This window comes from Martes martes (assembly GCF_963455335.1).
Source record: "Martes martes genome assembly, chromosome: 1".
NCBI classification, from domain to species: Eukaryota; Metazoa; Chordata; class Mammalia; order Carnivora; family Mustelidae; genus Martes; species Martes martes.
Window position 1 is genome coordinate 5927029 of NC_137888.1, and position 18605 is coordinate 5945633.

The window sequence follows — 18605 nt, forward strand, 5'->3', positions numbered from 1 at the left end:
TGTGTGTGTGTGTGTGTGTGTGTGGACGTGTCTTCCTTTCTTTCGGATAAATGTGGAACAATTTTGAGTTTCTGAGTTTCTGTAATTGTGGACTAGATTGGAGATAGTATTTTTTTAGAGAGGTAAAAATTTGGCTCTTATCATTAGGAAAATGATTTGTTTCCATCAGTTGACCAAGAAAGGCAATCTTGTTCAAAGCCAGACCAGCATGAACACGCACGTGCCGAGTCCCTGTTGGTGGATCGGGCACTGTCCAGAGCACTCTCTACTCACAGCAGCAAGAATACCCGACTCCCGGCTGAAAGGAACTTGTCTGCTTCTCGACCTCTTTATCCCCTGAAGTCAGAATAGCAACAGCACATAACAGACACGTGAGCTAAAGGAAAGATTTGCTGGGGCGCCTGGGTGGCTCAGTCAGTTAAGCATCTGCCTTTGGCTCAGGCCATGATCCTGGAGTCCCGGGGTCGAGCCCCATGTGGAGCTTCCTGCTCAGCGGGGAGCCTGCTTTTCTCTCTGTCCCTCCCCCTGCTCCTTCTCTCTCTCTCTCTCTCTCTCTCTCAAATAAATAAATACAACCTTTTTTGAAAAGTTACTCAAGCAGATTTGGGAGAGACATGACCTAAATCGCATACTTTAGGAACACTTGCCCAAACATGCTTTTAGATCTCCAGGGCCCTAGAGGATGACTATGATATTGTAGTGTGCTGCTGATCTAACCATTCTAGACGTTTTAAGAATTGACTGAGGAATTCCGCAGTACCTCTTAAATTAAAACTTAGTATTTCCCGTGTCCCAGCAATGCCATTTTTAGTGCTTACCCTGAAGAAACTCAAGAGAGCACCAAGAGAGAAAGATGAAGAGCATCACGGCAGGAATGTCTGCAGGCAAACTGGTAAGAGCCCGGTGTCTCTCCGTAGCGGACTGGCTGAATCAGTTTCATCAAATCCTGCTTCACAGGCCTAAGACCCCTTTACATTGACCTGTAATATTAACATGAAAATAAAAACCTATACTCTTGGGGCGCCTGGGTGGCTCAGTGGGTTGGGCCGCTGCCTTCAGCTCAGGTCATGATCTCAGGGTCCTCGGATCGAGTCCCGAGTCGGGCTCTCTGCTCCGCGGGAAGCCTGCTTCCCTCTCTCTCTCTCTGCCTCTCTGTCTATTTGTGATCTCTCTCTGTCAAATAAATAAATAAAATCTTTAAAAAAAAAAACAAAAAACTTATACTCATGTTGGGGGAGGAGGGATGAACAGGCAGAGCGCAGAGGATTTCTAGGGCAGTGAAACTACTCTGTTCGGACCATAATGATGGTTAGTATATGTCATTATATATTTGTCCAAACTCACAGATTGTCCAACACCAAGGAACATCCCTAATGTCAAGTATGGACTTTGGGTGATAATGACCTGTCAACGTAGATTCATGGGCTGTGACAAATGTGCCACTCTGGTGGGGGAAGGCTGTGCCTGTAGAGCGCAGGGGGCCATGGGAAATCTCTGCTACTTCTGCTTAACTTTGCCGCGAATGGAAAAGTGCTCTAAGAAATTAAAATCCATTAAGAGATTTTTTTAAACGCTCAAACTTGTACTCTCCTACTCGAGTAAATTCCACCAAGAGCTGTGTGTGCCTTTCTCATAAACATATCAAGAAACCGTGACCAAGGGAACATATTATATATGTAAAATTTGTGGGAGAAATCTTGGCTTAAAAAGTACACAACTAGCTATTTAGTTTCACAAATTTTCAATAAGCAGTTGCCTTGTGAATGCACACAATGCCACTGAGTTGTAGACCAAAAATGGTTAAGATGGTCCCATTAGTGTTCTGTATGTTTTATCACAGTGAACACCACAAACAGTTGCTCTGGAATGAGGTGAGGGGAACTGACTGGTTCACTTCTGCCCCAGGAAAGCTAATTTTAGCATATGTGCTGCCGAAGCGAGCACCCCAGGAAAGCTAATATAAAGCACATGATACTTCCCACTTTGATGAAATTCTTGGTTACAGGCACAGCCCTCCACCCTTTATCACAAAAATCTTCACAGCCACATTCCTCACTCCTAGCAGTAAAAACCAGAAGCAGATGTCCATCCACAAGAGAATGGACTAATAAAGGGGTATCCACCCCATGGCATATTAAACAGTACCTGAAAATGAGTGAGCCAAGCCATGATGACAGGGGTGAACCCGAAGACACAGAGTGTGTCTTAGGACACCTAAGACACCCCAAGAGAACAGCTGAGTGAGAGCAGATTGGCAAAGAGAGCTGGGTTCTCCTTTGTTTGCTTCCAACCACCTACCCAGATCACAACCTGTCCTTCTTTGCGCTGCCCCATGTCCACAAATGCTCCGTCTGTGGATGGCAACCTTGGTGCCTTTTTTGCCAGCTGGGTTCCAGCTAGCTTCCTCCAATGGGAATGGCAGTAGGACAGCACAGGGCGAGAGGAGAGAACAGTTGGAGCGTTTCATCCAGTGCCTGTGCCAGTGGCTGTGATAACTTCCACAGCTCCGGCTCCTCATCCCGGGGCTCAGCTCTCACTGCATCTGGTGAAAGGTCTGCTCCCTGGCTGCATCAGACCTAGGGAGTAATGGCTTGCCACTGCTGCTAGTCTCTGGGAGCCCCAGTGTCCTTTGTTGGTTCCCTCGAGTCTTTAAAAAAATATTATTTATTTATTTCAGAGAGAATGAGCATGAGTGGGGGGAGGAGCAGAGGGAGAGGGAGAAGCGGACTCCCTGCCGAACAGGGAGCCCGACATAAGGCTTGATCCTGGGACTATGGGACCATGACCTGAGCTGAAGGCAGCCGCTTAACCGACTGAGCCACTCGGGCGCCCTGGTTCCTTCAATTTTGACCACAACTTGTAGCTCCTTCAGTACAATCTCTTCATTTGAACCCCAGAGTGGACTTCTGTTTCCTGGAGAGATCCCAGCTGATATCATCGATACACGATATGATCCCATTTTTACAAAGCGGAAGACCAAGGAAACTAAACTCTATTTTATTGCAGGAATGTTACATGTCCAGTAAAACTATGTACAAAGAGCAAAGCAAGTGTCTGATAAACACACAGTTGAGGCCAGTGGGTGCCTCTGGGGGCCAACCCAGGAGTAAGATCCGGAGGGCAACGTCTACAAAGTTGATACTGTTCCAGTTCTTTCGTTGGATGATTCTTGAGTGTGTTCAAGGGAGTTGACTTTGATATTGGGCTTCATAACTTACATCTATAGTACACATATTATTTTATGCAAATCAAATGTAAAAGTCAAGAAAGTATAGGGGGCAGATCGGCTAAAACATAAGAAAAAGAAAAAAATCTCGCAAGCAGAAGACCAAAATCAATGTCATAACGTAACGTCATGCTGTAAGATATTTGTTACAGCTCAGAGGCAGGACAAAAATGCTTTGGTCCATCTCTAGGCTATTTGATTTCCTGACATTTCCAACCTCTTGCTACTTTAAAACAAAATGTTTATTGTAAGATTTATATGCAATGAAATTCACTTTTTTTAAGTGATTGGTTTGAGGAGTTTTGCCAAACATATGCAGTCATGTGATCACTGAAGACAGAATATTTCAAAAAGTCCCCTCGTGCTCCTTAGTCGACCACCCCTCTTCCTGCCCTCAGCTCCTGGCGACCACTGATCTGCTCTCTGCCCCAGAGCCTGGCCCTTGCAGAACAGTCATATACTGTACACGGAATCATTACGTATGTAACCTGTTGGTTCTGTTCTTTCACTTAGTGCTCTTGGGGTTCTTCCAGTTTGTTGAGTGTCTGTCCAGTTTGTTCCTCTTTTTTTTTTTTTTTTAAGATTCATTTATTTATTTGAGACAGAGAGTATGAGCAGGGGGAGGGGCAGAGGGAGAGAGAATCCCAAGTAGGGTCCCTGCTGAGCATGTAGCTCAGTGCGGGGCTCCATCTCAGAACCCCGAGATCATGAGCTGAGCCAAAACCAAGAGTCGGATGCTCAACCGACTGAGTCACCCAGGAGCCCCTTACCAGTTCGCTCCTCTTTATCACAGACGACATTATACGGCTGTACCCCCATTTGTTCATCCACTCATGAGTTGAAACACATTTTGGATGGTTGTTTCCAGTTTTTATTTTTTATTTTCTTAAAGATTTTTATTTATTCATTTAACAGAGAGGGAGAGTACACGCAGGGAGAGCAGGAAGGAGAAGCAGGCTCTCTGCTGAGCCAGGAGCCGAATGTGGGGCTCGATCCCAGGACCCTGTGATCATGACCTGGGCCGAGGGCAGATGCTTAACCGAACTGAGCCGCCCAGGCGTCCCTGTTTCCAGTTTTTAAAGATTTCATCACGAAGGCCCTTATAAATACTTACATATAAGTTTTTGAGAGAAGATATATTTTCATGTTTTGAACTAGGCATGAAAAAGCTGAGGCCAAAAAAAAAAAAAAAAAAAGAAAAAGAAAAAGAAAAAGCTGAGGCCAATGGTTCCCAAGACATTGGGGGTCCCCAAGACACCCTTCAGTCTTGACGATTCATTGGAAGGGCCCACAGGATTCAGAAAAACTGTTATACTCATGGTTCTATTTTATTACAGCGAAAGATGAAAATCAGCAACAGGAAAGGCATGTGGGGTGGAGTCCAGGGAGAACCAGGCTCAAGCTTCCAGTTGTCCTTTCCCAGGCTCTCTGGTGGAGTCTCACAGATCGTCCTTAATTTTTCCAGCGCCACTGTGTGACGACACTTGCAAAGGGCTGCCAACCAGGGAAGCTCACCTAAGCCTCTATGTCCAGCATTTTTATTGGGGGTCAGTCATGTAGACATGCAGCCCCCAGGTGACTGACCTCAGCCTCTCACACCCGAGGCCCCCAGAAGTCGAACTGAGACAATTTGGCCAAAACCTCAGGCACACAAAAGAAAGTTCATCATAAATCACATTACCACCATACACTCTCTGGTGTGGTCCACAGCTACAGCATACAAAGACACTCTGATCAGGCAGGATATTCCAAAGACTCTGGAGGTTATCTCCCAGGATCTGGACTAAGGCCAGTCCTAAAGACTTTTGAAATATGCAAATTTTGAGCAGCCCACACCTGCTGAATTAACTCTTTCCTGAATATAAGTCCGTGTTTAAATTTATAAGAATTTTCCAGACTGTATTTCAAAGTGGCTGTATCATTTTGTATTTCCACCATCAATATATGAGAATTTGAGTTGCTCTACATCCTTGTTGGCATTTTCTATAATTATTTTTTTTTAAAATTCAACCATGGTGCTGTGAGTGTAGTGGAATCCCACTACGGTTTTAGTTTGAATTTCCTTAATGGTCAGTGATGTTGAACATCTCTTTATGTACTTCCTTTTTATTCTTCGTGAAGTTATCTATTCACCCTTTTGTCCATTTAAAAAATTGGTTGTTTGCTTACTTATCATTGACTTTCAAGTGTTCTTTATATATGTAGGATATAAATCCTGTATCAGACATGGGTTTCACAAATATTTCCTCTCAGTCTGTGGCTTCTCTTTTCAATTAACTAACAGTGTATTTCAAAGAGCAGAGCTTTTAAATTGTGGTGACGTCTGGGGCGGCCCCAATGATTGCAGTCATTAAGATGGCCCCAATGATTGCAATCTCTTGATATTCATGCTCTTGTGCAATCTTCTGTCCTTGAGAGTAGGCAGGATCTGTTACTTGCGTCTGTTTTTTTTTTTTTTTTAAAGATTTATTTATTTATTTATTTTACTTTAGGGAAAGAGAGAGAGCATGAACAGGGTAGAGGGAGACAAGCAGACTCCCCTCCATGAGGACAACCCGATGCAGGGCTTGATCCCAGGAACCTAAGATCAAGACCTGGGCCCAAAACCAAGAGTTGGATGCTTAATGGACTAAGTCACCCAGGTGTCCCCTGTTACTTGCTTCTAACCGATAGAATGCAGCAAAGGCGATGGGATAGCACTTTGGGATTATGTTACATAAGATTGCCATTCCTGTCTTGCTAGTAAACTCTGTTGCCTTCTTGGCAATGTACAATTTGATGAAGCAAGAGGTTCTGTTGGAGACCCACATGTGAAGAAACTGAGGACAGCCTTAGGCCGACAGCAGCTAGGGACTGAAATCCTCTAACAAAAAGCCTTTCGGGAACTGAATCTAAAACCACATGGGCCTGGAATCGATTCTTCCCCAGTTGTACCTTCAGATGAGACCCCAGCCATGGTTAACACTTTGATTGGAGCCTTGAAAGAGAAACTGTGAGACAGGATCTAGCTAAGCCAGACTTGGATTTCTGATCTCCAGACCCTGGCGAGATAATACATATGCATTGTTTAAAGCCACCAAGTTTTGGGATAATGTGTTATGCTGCAATCAATAATAAAAAGTTTGATTTATCAACTTTTTTACTTGTAGATAATACTTCTTATTTTATATGCATGAAATCTTTGCCTAACTGAACAATGTAAAGATTTCCTGCCAAAAGGCTTATAGGTTCAGGTTTCTATTTAGGTCTTATCCTCATTCTGTGTTAGTTTTTATTTATGGAGTGAGGTATTCAGCACAGGGATGTCCAGTTGCTGGAGCACTGGATTTGAAGGCTATCCTTTCTCCACTGAGTTCCCTTTGCATCTTTGTCAAAAGCCAGTTGGCTGTATTTGTATGCATCTGCTTCTAGACTCTATTCTGTTTCATTGATCTCTGTGTCTATTCTTCTGATACCAGACTATCTCAGTACTCTAATTTATTTCATGAAGTTTTGAAATCAGGTAATATAAATCCTCCAATTTCTTTTTCTTCCTTTTTTTAAAAAAATTTATTTTTAGGCGTGCCTGGGTGTCTCAGTCAGTTAAGCGTCTGCCCTCGGCTCAGGTCATGATCCCAGGGTCCTGGGATTGAGCCCCGAATCAGGCTCCCTGTTTAGCAGGAAGCCTGCTTCTCTTTCTCTCACTCCTCCTGCTTGTGTTCCCTCTCTCGCTATGTCTCTCTCTGTCACATAAATAAAATCTTTGAAAAATAATAAATAAACAAACAAATAAACAAATAAGTAAATAAATAAAATTTACTTTTAAGTAATCTCTACATCCAACGTGGGGCTTGAACTCACAACCCTAAGATCAAGAATCCCATGCTTTACCAACCAAGCAAGCCAGGAGCCCCCAACCTCCTTCTTTTTCAAAATTGTTTTGGTTATTTTAGTTTCTTTGCTTTTACATATAAATTTTAGAATCAATTTGTCAATTTCTTTTTTTTTTAAGATTTTATTTATTTATTTGACAGAGTGAGAGAGAAAGAGAGAGAGATCACAAGTAGGCAGAGTCACGCAGAGGGCAGGGGAAAGCAGTCTCCCTGCTGAGCAGGGAGAGAGCTCACTGGGATTTCTTTTATAAGGGCACTAAGCCCATTCATGAGGGCTCCTCCCTCATGACCTAATCACCTCCCACAGACCCGTCTCTAAACGCCATCACATTTCAGGGTAGGATTCTACATATAAATTCTGGGTGGAGACACACACATTCACTCTATTTTAGTAGTTTTCCCAGATTTTGGCAAATGTTTAATACACTACCCTATGGAATATTAAGCAATAGTCTGAATATGAAAAACATGGTAGATCTACTAAAACAGGAAGATTTTAAAAATATATTATTGAGAGAAACAAGCAAATTATTGCATGATTTTGATCTCAGGGTCCTGGGATCGAGTCCCACATCTGGCTCAGCAGAGAGCTTGTTTCTCCCTCCCACTCTGCCTGCTGCTCTCCCTGCGTGTACTCTCCCTCTCTGCTAAATGAATAAATAAAACCTTAAAAAAATTCTAAAAAAAAATTATTGCATGATTTAATTTATGTTAAAAAACCAAGCTATCGGGGTTCCTAGGTGGCTCAGTGGGTTAAAGCCTCTGCCTTCGGCTTAGGTCATGATCCCAGGGTCCTGGGATCAAGCCCCGCATTGGGGTCTCTGCTCCGTGGGGAGCCTGCTTCCCCCCCCCCCCGCGCCTGCCTTTCTGCCTACTTGTGATCTCTGTCTGTCAAGTAAATAATTAAAGTCTTAAAAAAAAACAAACAAGTTATCAGGGGCGCCTTCATGGCTCAGTAGGTTAAGCCTCTGCCTTTGGCTCGGGTCATGATCTCAGGGTCCTGGGATCGAACCCCGCATCAGGCTCTCTGCTCAGCAGGGAGCCTGCATCCCCCCTCACCTCTCTGCCTGCCTCTCTACCTACTTGTGACCCTTCTGTCAAATAAATAAATAAAATTGAAAACAAAAAACAAAATTAAAAAAAACCCCAAGTTATCAAATTTGGCATCACCCAAAATTATCCAAACTGATACTGTACACCTCCTAATGTGAAGCAATGAAAACTAAATGGTATCACCTATAAGATATTCTTGTCCAGAATGTTCGACCTGAATCTAGTTATGAGGAGTAATCAGACAAACTCAGATTATAAAACAGTTTAAGAACACAAAAGAAGACTTTTATGAAAAGTCAATGTCTAAGGGACGCCTGGGTGGCACAGTCAGTTAAACATCTGACTTCAGGGGGCACCTGGGTGGCTCAGTGGGTTAAGCCTCTGCCTTCGGCTCAGGTCATGATCTCAGGGTCCTGGGATCAAGCCCCGCATCGGGCTCTCCGCTCAGCAGGGAGCCTGCTTCCCCCTCTCTCTCTGCCTGCCTCTCTACCTACTTGTGATCTCTCTCTCTCTCTGTTAAATAAATAAAATCTTTAAAAAAAAAAAAAAAAAAACATCTGACTTCAGATCAGGTCATGATCTTGGGGTCCTGGGATGGAATCCTGCCTTGGGCTCCGTGCTCAGCAGGGAGTCTGCTTCTCCCTCTCTTTCTGCCCCTTCCCCTACTCATGCTCTCTCTTTCTCATATAAATAAATAAAATCTTAAAAATAAATATATCGTATAAATCATATAAATAAATAAATCATATAAATCATAAAAATCATATAAATAAATAAAATCTTAAAAACAAAGGTCAGTGCCTAAGGTCTGGGAGAAGAGATGCTCCTGAAGACCAAAGAGATAAAAACAAATGCAGTACATGAGACAAGACAGGATCTTAGATTAAAAAAATATATATATATATAAATATATATATTATATTATATTATATTATATATATTATATTATATATAATATATTAATATTATATATAATATATTATATTATATATAATATATTAATATTATATATTATATTAATTAATATTAATTAATATAATTAATATTATATATTATATTATATATAATATATTATATATAATATTTAATATTTAATATATATTATATATTATAATATAAATATAAATATAATATAAAATATAAAATATATATTATATATTAAATATATATTATATATATAATATATATTTAATATATAATATATAAAATATAATATATAATATATATAATATATAAAATATATATAATATAAAATATAAAATATTTATTATATATTAATTATATATAATATAATATATATTATAATATATATAATATAATATATATTAATTATATATATTAATTATATATAATTAAATATTATATATAATATTATATATATTATATATAATATATATATCTATCTATCGATATATATATATAACATATATATATCTATCGATCGATCGATCGATCGATCTATATATACACACTATACTTGGGGCTCCTGGCTTGCTTGGGTGGTAGAGCATGTGATTTTTAATCTCAGGGTTATGAGTTTGAACCCCACGTTGGGTGTAGTGATTACTTAAAAATAAAATCTTAAATACACACACACACACACACACACATATGCTATACTTGACAATTTTAGGCAATTGGAGAAATTTGAATATACACTACTTGGTAGATAGCTTTGAAAGAGTGTTTATTTTCCTGGATGTGGTCATGGTATTATGATCATGTAGGACAATGTCTTTATCCTTTGTATATATATTGAATTACTTGTGGTGGTAAGCCCTGATGTGTGCATTTTCATCTCAAATGGCTCAAGAAAATAAATGCTTAAAAATAAGCCAATGCAGGGGCGCCTGGGTGGCTCAGTGGGTTGGGGCCTCTGCCTTCGGCTCAGGTCATGATCCCAGGATCCTGGGATCGGGCCCCGCGTGGGGCTCTCTGCTCAGCAGGGAGCCTGTTTCCTCCTCTCTCTCTCTCTGCCTGTCTCTCTGCCTACTTGTGATCTCTGTCCAATAAATAACTAAAAAAAAAAAAAATTAAAAAAAAAATAAGCCAATGCAGCAAAAAGTCAACAACTAATGAACTACAGGAGGGATAAATTGGGTATTTTGGTACCATTCTTCCAACTTTTCTATAGGCTTGAGAATGTTCAAAATAAGAAGTTGAGGGGGGAAAAATCAAAACAACAGAAAAAGAAGAGGAACATTACTTGGTTAATAAAACGCAGCTATTCCTGTGTTTTGACACCGCTGAACTTGGCACTGCATTTATTTGGAATCTTGAAAGAGATGTTTTGAAAATGTGGTGGATAATTTTGCTGAGGCATCTAAATTTAGATTACAGGGTAACCATGGAGGAATATTTGCCCCTTGAATCAGGCGTTGAAAAGGTAAGGTTTTGTTTGCCAAGGTATACCTCTCCTACTACCGGCTAGAAGAAAACGTTTTTCCTATGCTAGTCATATTTTTTAAGAAGATTTTATTTATTTATTTGACAGACAGAGATCACAAGTAGGCAGAGAGGCAGGCAGAGAGAGAGGAAGGGAAATAGGCTCCCTGCTGAGCAGAGAGCCCCATGTGGGGCTCGATCCCAGGACCTTGGGATCACGACCTGAGCTGAAGGCCGAGGCGTAACCCACTGAGGCACCCAGACGCCCCTGCTAGTCACATTTGAATCTCATAGTACAACTATTCAAGATGCCTTTCTTGCTTACCAAACAGGAGTTAGGATGGAAGGTGTCACTCTTCGGGAATGGAGGAGCGTGCAGAGGCCAGCGATCCGAGATCGTGATGGAAAACCACAGAGACAGTGAGGTGCTAGCTTGGTCTTGGGGACACAGAAAGGACTGAACTTATTTGTAAGTAGAAGAGCAGAACGTGGAATGATGTGTGAATGGAGCCAAAAGAAACGGCTTGGAAGAGAAAACAAAGGGTGTTATGGCCACGAGGGGCCTATGGCCACGAGGGGCTTCAGAAATCAAGTGTGTGTTCATTGTTGATGATCCTAAAGACAGAAAAGCTCGAAGAAGAAAACAAATAACTCTTGGGGCACGTGGGTGGCTCAGTCCGTTGAGCGTCCGACTCTTGATTTCAGCTCAGGTCATGATCTCAGGGTCGTAAGTTCCAGCCCTGAGCTGGGTGAGGAGCCTACTTTAAAAAAAGAAAAGAAAAGAAAAGAAATGAGACGTCCCGCTGCACGGGTTAACCTGCAGGTCTTTAAATGTTTCCAGGCTGTTCTCTGTTCTCATTAATAACAGTGACGATGGTGCTGAGCAAACGTGTGCCACGTACAGGTTGAAGCAGCCACCCATATTTTCTCAGTAGGTGCTCATCAAGACTGTAGGGAACCATCTCCCCTCTTACCTTTGACCAGTCATGGGTTCACCTGGCTTGCCCAAATGACTAGCCCGGGGGCGGGGGAGTAGTCAAGTCCCTGTCCTCTGACCACACAGAGATTTTGTAGAAAATGCTTAATTCTTTGTAAATAGGGAAACATACACGCAATATTGTTTTATCAACTGCTTTTTAAAAAAAATAGGTCAAGGGGCACCTGGGTGGCTCAGTTGTTAACCGTCCGCCTTCAACTCAGGTCATGATCCCCGGGGCCCTGGGCTCAAGCCCCGCGCTGGTCTCCCTGCTCAGCACTCCCCTTGCTTATGTTCCTTCTTTCGTTGTCTCTTTCTCTGTCAAATAAATAAATTAATTAATTTAAAAAAAAGAAATGTTAAGTACAGTATGTATATTTACAGTCTACAGAAATGGATACAATATGATTTTTTATACAAGATTTTATTTATTTGACAGAGGGACAGTGAGAGAGGGAATGCAAGCAGGGGGAGTGGGAGAGGGAGAAGCAGGCTCCCCGCTGAACAGGAAGCCTGACACGGGGCTCAATCCTAGGACTCTGGGATCATGACCTGAGCCGAAGGCAGCCGAGCCACCCAGGCGCCCGAATTTGTGATGTTATCAAGTTTGCGTGTAATAATCCTTTTACCATTTCAAAGAGCTAATTATCTTTATGAGTAAAATACAATTAAATCAAAAGCACATTCTTAGAACATCTTAGTTAGTAATGGGATCAATGAACAAATTCAACAAAAAATGTGAGGTCTTTTATTCTAGGCGTGGTGCCTAGAACATGTATTATTTCACTTAGTTCTTATGCAAATCCAGTGTAATTATTATCATTTTAATTTTTCAGATGAAGTGAAAGAATTGTCCCCAAGGTACACCAGCTAATAAGGGTACAGTCATGTAGGAACTTTGTAATGTGCCAACTTGCTGAGCTGAACTGCATTTTCTAGAATTCTCCTCCTGTATGTATCAGTTAGGGTGGGCTACAAAAGACATTTTGTACCAAGTTTCTTTGTTCTCGTAAGAACCTTTGTGATTTCATGGGGCCAACATTACTGGTCCAGGACAGTTTTCCCATCTTGAGATCCTTAACTAAAGCCCATCTGCAAAGTCCATTTTGCCAGGTAACATGAGAGATTCAGAAATTCTGAGGGTTACGATGCGGATGTCTCGGGTAAGCCTTTATTCTAACTACCACAGACACCATGAGATTTTTCCTTTTGTCTCTCTCTCTCTTTTTTAAAACATTTTGTTTATTTTAATTTGAGAGAGAGTGAGAGAGAGCATGAGAGGGGAGAAGGTCAGAGAGAGAAGCAAACTCCCCGTGGAGCTGGAAGCCCAATGCGGACTCAATCCCAAGACTCTGGGATCATGACTCGAGCCGAAGGCAGTTGCTTAACCAACTGAGCCACCCAGGCACCCCTCTTTTAACGTAAACTTTTTATTGGAGTATAACATAGGCCCTAAGCATATGGCTCAATGAGTTCTTCACCAGGTGAATACATCCCAGGTTAAGAAAGAGAACATATCTGAATTCCAGAAGTTTCCCTCCAGTCATTATCCACCCTAAGGTAACTAACCACTATCCCAACACTTTTTGTTTAAAGATTCTATTTACTTATTTTAGAGAGAGAGAGAAAGCACAGGTGGAGGGGGGATAGGGAGGGACAGAGGGAGAGGGAGAAGCAGACCCCTGCTGAGCAGGGAGCCCCACACTGGACTTGGTTCCAGGACCCCGGGATCATGACCTGAGCGGAAGGCAGAAGCTTAACCAACTGAGCCGCCCAGGCGCCCCTGATCATTATCCTGACTTCAAATGCCACAGGCCCATTTGCCTGGTTTTGAACGACATATCACCACAATAATACAGTATGCACTTTTCTGACTTTTTTGCTCAATCCTTATATTTATGAGTCACTTATGTTGTACGTTCATCCCCATTCCCTATAGTTTACCATTATCATGAATGAATTCCAGTTCATCTATCCATTCTGCAATAGATGGCCATTTGGTTGTTTCCGGTTTGGGGTTATTACGGGTGGCTCTGCTACGAACATACTTAGATGTATCTTTCGATGAACACATGTTCATTTCTGTAGTGTACAGCTGAGAAGCAGGATAGCTTGGTCACTGGGTACGTAACGGTCAGCTTTAGCAGGAAGTGTGGAAGCCACAATCCAGCTCCACACAGATCCCTTCCATTCTTTTTTTTTTTAAGATTTTATTTATTATATTATATATTTATTTTTATTTTAAAGATTTATTTCTAAGTAATCTCTGCACCCAGAGTGGGGCTTAATCTCACAACCCCGAGATCCAGAGTTGCATACTCTTACCTACTGAACAAGCCAGGTGCCTCATGGATCCCTCCTATTCTTAAGCCATTCCTGAGCCTGGCCCTGACCCCCAGTGTCCCCCAGCCATGTGTCTCCTGCTGTATGCACCTGTCAACATTTATTTCTGGGTTATTTGCCATTGAGTAAACTTTTTACCCATGGGGTCAAACCATCTGCATCGTAATGAGACTACCCTGCAGTTACAATACTTGGCAGTTGTTAAGATTGAGAGAATTCAAAGTGACTGGTCATTACTTTCTTCTCTCTATATATAAAGATAAAAGAGAAAGCTTTCTATATATAGAACATATATCCCAGTAGTTCCAAAGTTACTAATTAGAAAGCATTAGCCATTGGGACCAAGATCTGTTTCAAGGTAAACTACATATTTGATTTATCTCGTCCTCATAAAATTGAGTTTCTAGATTATTTATCCAGAACATCTTGCAAAGTGCAAGATGTTCTCCTCTCGCATTCCGCTCTCTGCAAAGCCTTCATAATTAAATTCTGTGGCGCATGTGACCTTTATGAGGTTAGATTTTGGCATAGCTTGTGTTATGGGCTTGTTGCAGGAAATTGTATCCTTTAGCCATTGTTGTTATCGAAAATGAAGCCACTCACAACAACTGAAAGGAACATACATACCCACTTTGTGATAATTCTTGTGGTCCTGGAGATTGTGTTAATTTTGTGTTATGTCCTCTGTGTGAGCAGTATGAGTACAGAGTCTGGTCGGTAGGCTGGCTTCTGCTGCCTTAAGGGCCAGTAGGAAACCAACCCATGTCTAACCCACTCAAAGCCCAGTTCTTCCAGAGTACAGGGTTGATCACGTCTTCTGCTCTCCCCTAGCTGGAAAGATCTGCTGGGCACAGAAGTCCCAGCTCCAGGAGTCCTAGTCTTGGCAGGCACTCTCCAAGCTTTGGGTGCACATTCTTGCTATTGGAACTCCTTCCCCCAGCTTTGCTTAGGCACTTCTGGGCGCCTTTGTGTTAGTCTCCCAAGACTGGCTGGCCAGAACAAATACCATCTAGACCATCTAGCCTAGCTCGGTAGGGGATGAGGTTAGGGTCAATCAAATATGGATTGCAGCCAATATCCTCCTTCCTTGGAGCCCTTGACGGAAGAAGTGGCTGGCTAGAAAGTTTGGGGCTCTGAGTTCTTAACTCAAACATCATTGCAACTTCATCTCATTACCAATATTAGTATTTTAAACCTTTGGTGGCCTTTATTTTTTAAATTGATTATTTTGTGTTAAACTGTGGGGTTCCCCCCCACCCTGCTCTAGGTCAGACTTGCCCATAAATAAAAAAGAGAGACCAGGAAGCCCTGTCCAGCTTGCAAACAGGGTTTACTTCTGCAGTTAGGTGTCAAAAGTCATCCCAGAAAATGGGAAGGCCTTGCAGTAGGCATTTAGCTATTGCGTAACTGGTGACCAGGGACTATTGCCCCAGTGAGATGATCCAGTGACCTTGGAGTGCTCCTTTCTTCCCCAGCCCCACCTCCTTGGACTTTCGCTCCATTCTTTGTTCTCTCTTGGAGACTTCCTCTTGGGGCTGCTGGGTTTCCCTCCACTCCCAGCAGCTCCCAGATTCACCTCCCAGATTCACCTCCCAGCCTCAGGCAAGGCCAGTTTTCTTGGCCTCCTCCTCTTTGTGACCCAGGCTGCTTGAGGGAGAGGTGGGGGCTCCGGCTGGCAACCGAGGATATGGGGCCACTGTGTGTCCAGGGAGGAGGAAAAGGCCACGCCATGTCCATGGGAAACGCAGGACAGGATGTCCCATCCCCACAGAGGTCTGGCGATCTCCCTCAAGCAGCCTCCCTTCCTGCCCCCAAGCACGCTCTTCCACACGCCCTTCCTCTCTCCAGGCTCTGATTACTTTGCTCGGCCTCTGAGAGAATGCAGGAGGCCCTTCTTCTGTGGGGCCACTGTGTGTATGTGTGTGTTGGGGGGGGCGTGTAGAGAGGAAGAAAGCATTTCCCGTCTTGTTAGCTCCGTTTCTGGGGCCCCGTCTCCAGGAATGTCGTGAGCCAATAGGTTGCTGTGGGCTCTCCTCAGACTAAACCACCACACCATCCAAGAAGATTTATGAGGGAATGTTGAGAGCATAACCATCTCATATTTGAGGAACTGTCTAGTTATTTTTTTTAACTATCCTACCACACATCAGGCTTTAGTGTAGCTGTAGAGATACATCAGAGAGCAAAACACAACAAATCTCTTGACCTGCCTTCATAAAGTGGGAGGAGACGGGCAATAAACACAAATGACGAGCACATTTTACAGCAGTTAGGTCAAAAGTGCTGCGGAGAAAAGGGAAGCAGGCAGGACAGAAGGGAAGCAGGGGCACAGGGTGAGGGTAAGTTGTACTGTGTTTAGGGTAGTCAGGGAGGGTCTCATTGAAAATGCAACCTCTGAGCCAAGACTTGTGTGAGGCAAGGAACTGAGCTGTGTGGTTTTCTAGTCCTGGCAGAAAGAACAGCAAGTACAAAGGCCCTGAGGCAGTGGCGCGCCTGGAATGTCTGAGGACCATCAGGGTGGCCAATGCAGCCGGAACAGAGTGAGAAGAGGGAACAATAGGGGATCGAGAGGTCACAGAAGCACTGGACAGGCCAGATGATCGAGGCCTTGCAGGACTTGGGCTTCTCCTGAGTCAGATGGGAACCATCAGAAGGTTTTGAGAAAAGAGGACAGACCTGCCCTAAGTTTTAACAGGACCCCTCCCGCTGCCTCTTGAAAATCAGCTGTTCCAGGATAAACAGAGAAGTAGGAAGACACTTAAGAGGTTGTTGTGCTTATTGAGGTGAGAAGTGGTTATATCCTAGATATATCTGGAAGGTGGGTTCATCTGGGCTTACTGATGGATTGCGTGTGTGGTGAAGAGATAATTCGAGGCTATTGGAAAAGAGATTAACAAAGACCATAATGAGTTGGGAAAGGTTTTGTGAAGCAAGGAGTTAGGCATCCAGGTAGATCCCTCCAAGCTAGAGGACAAGATGTACGGAGACAAGGAAGAGATAGGGGGGCAGAGGGAGGGAGAACTGGAGGGCATGCTCTGGACTGTGTTCAAGTGCTGGCACCATCAAGGAGAGCTTGGGTACTTACCAGAGCTCTGGAAAGAAAGAGAGGCATATTCCACTGGGATAACTAAGGAGAGTTGCGGCCACGGTTTATGAGGGTATGGGCAGAGTTAAAATAAATCCATTAGGGACCCGAATGCATGCTGGGCCCCCTCTAGCAGCTCCCATCTGACTCAGAAGAGAAGCCCAAGTCCTGAAGGGCCAGGGGAGGTCGGCTGTGAAAACTGAGCCCAGGTCGCTGTATGGAGACAGGGCTGTCCCACATGAACTGTGGCTTTAGCTCAAGAACCTGCAATCACCACCAACTCGTGGCTTGGCAGGAAAGGCGCTGGGAAAATAGAGCCACCCTCACCCTCCTCCCACTCTTCCACCTCCTGCTGGGGCCTCTTAGGGCAAGACCCATTAGGAGCCAGAGGACACGGGAGCTCCCGGGCTGGTGCCGTCAGCTTTCCAGCGGATGCCCTGAGGGGAAAAGGGTGGCAAACCGATGTCCTACACAGCTTTACAAAGGAAGCCTGGAGTTTGGGTTTAGGTGATAGGGAAGGAGACAGGTTGAGCGGAGAATATGTTAAGTTGTACTTGAGGAAGTATAAAAGTAGTAATAGGAATAATTGGGTGGGGAGTCAAGGAGACCTTTGAGGAGACTCGCTGGTGACTGAGGGAATGGAGAAAAAAATAATTTTTACATAATAGTATGATGTTGAGAGCTGGGCATTGTTCAGAGAGTTTTATAGGCATTCTCTCTGAAATGCTCACAAGGAATTCATGCATTCTTGCTATCTCACATCATTAAATAAAACATGTAAATGGGTTAGTGCTGTGTCCACGATATAGACCCATTCCCCAAATGTTATCTATCGTAGTTAATTCCTATCTGAAAGATGATCAAAACCCAAGGAGGAACGCTGAGCCAGAGAGTTTGCTTAACTTGTAAGTGGCATTCCAAGACAGACATATTCTGATTCCAGCTCCCACGTTCCCAAGGTCTCTCTCGTCCAGTCACGCTGTGTTCTCTCTAACGCCCTGAGAAAAGTTTCAAAAGAGCTGGTGAGACTTGGACACAGACACGGACCAGTGCCTGTGATGTGGGAACATGGAGGGACGGGAGCCAGTGACAGGGAGAGGCAGGCACTGGGGAGGGAAGGGATAAATGTGGAAGCAGTTTGCTGAAGGTGGCAGGGACAAGTAGCATTAAGGGGACAGCTGGCTGGTTTGGATTGAAAGGGAAGGAAAGGTCCTCAGGGAAAGGTGACACTGTAGGAAGTGGAGGAGGAGCCTCAGGAATCAGATGCAAGTTCTGCTGGTGACTGAGGTCTTACCAAAAGCCAGTTACCTTCATTCTTTTTTTTTCCCCCCAGAGTCTTCTGGAAACCTATCAAGATACTAACTCTTCTACTCCTAGGGGATTTAGCTCACAGAAGCCCGGAAACCCATGATTACCACATATTGCCTTAGAGAAGGCTTCCAATACAATTTTTGTTGAACGAAATGATGTTTTTGTGTGCACCTGATCTCACTTCCGTGTCCTGATTTAGCTTTGTGGTATCACCCTTCTGTAGGTCCAGTGTCATCTACCTTATTATATCCCTCAGAACTCTGTTGCTACTGTGTGTGGATGAACGGGGCTTCGTGGATGAGACGAAATTCAGTTACTGTACATTTGTGCAAACATACTGCTACTAGAATTCGA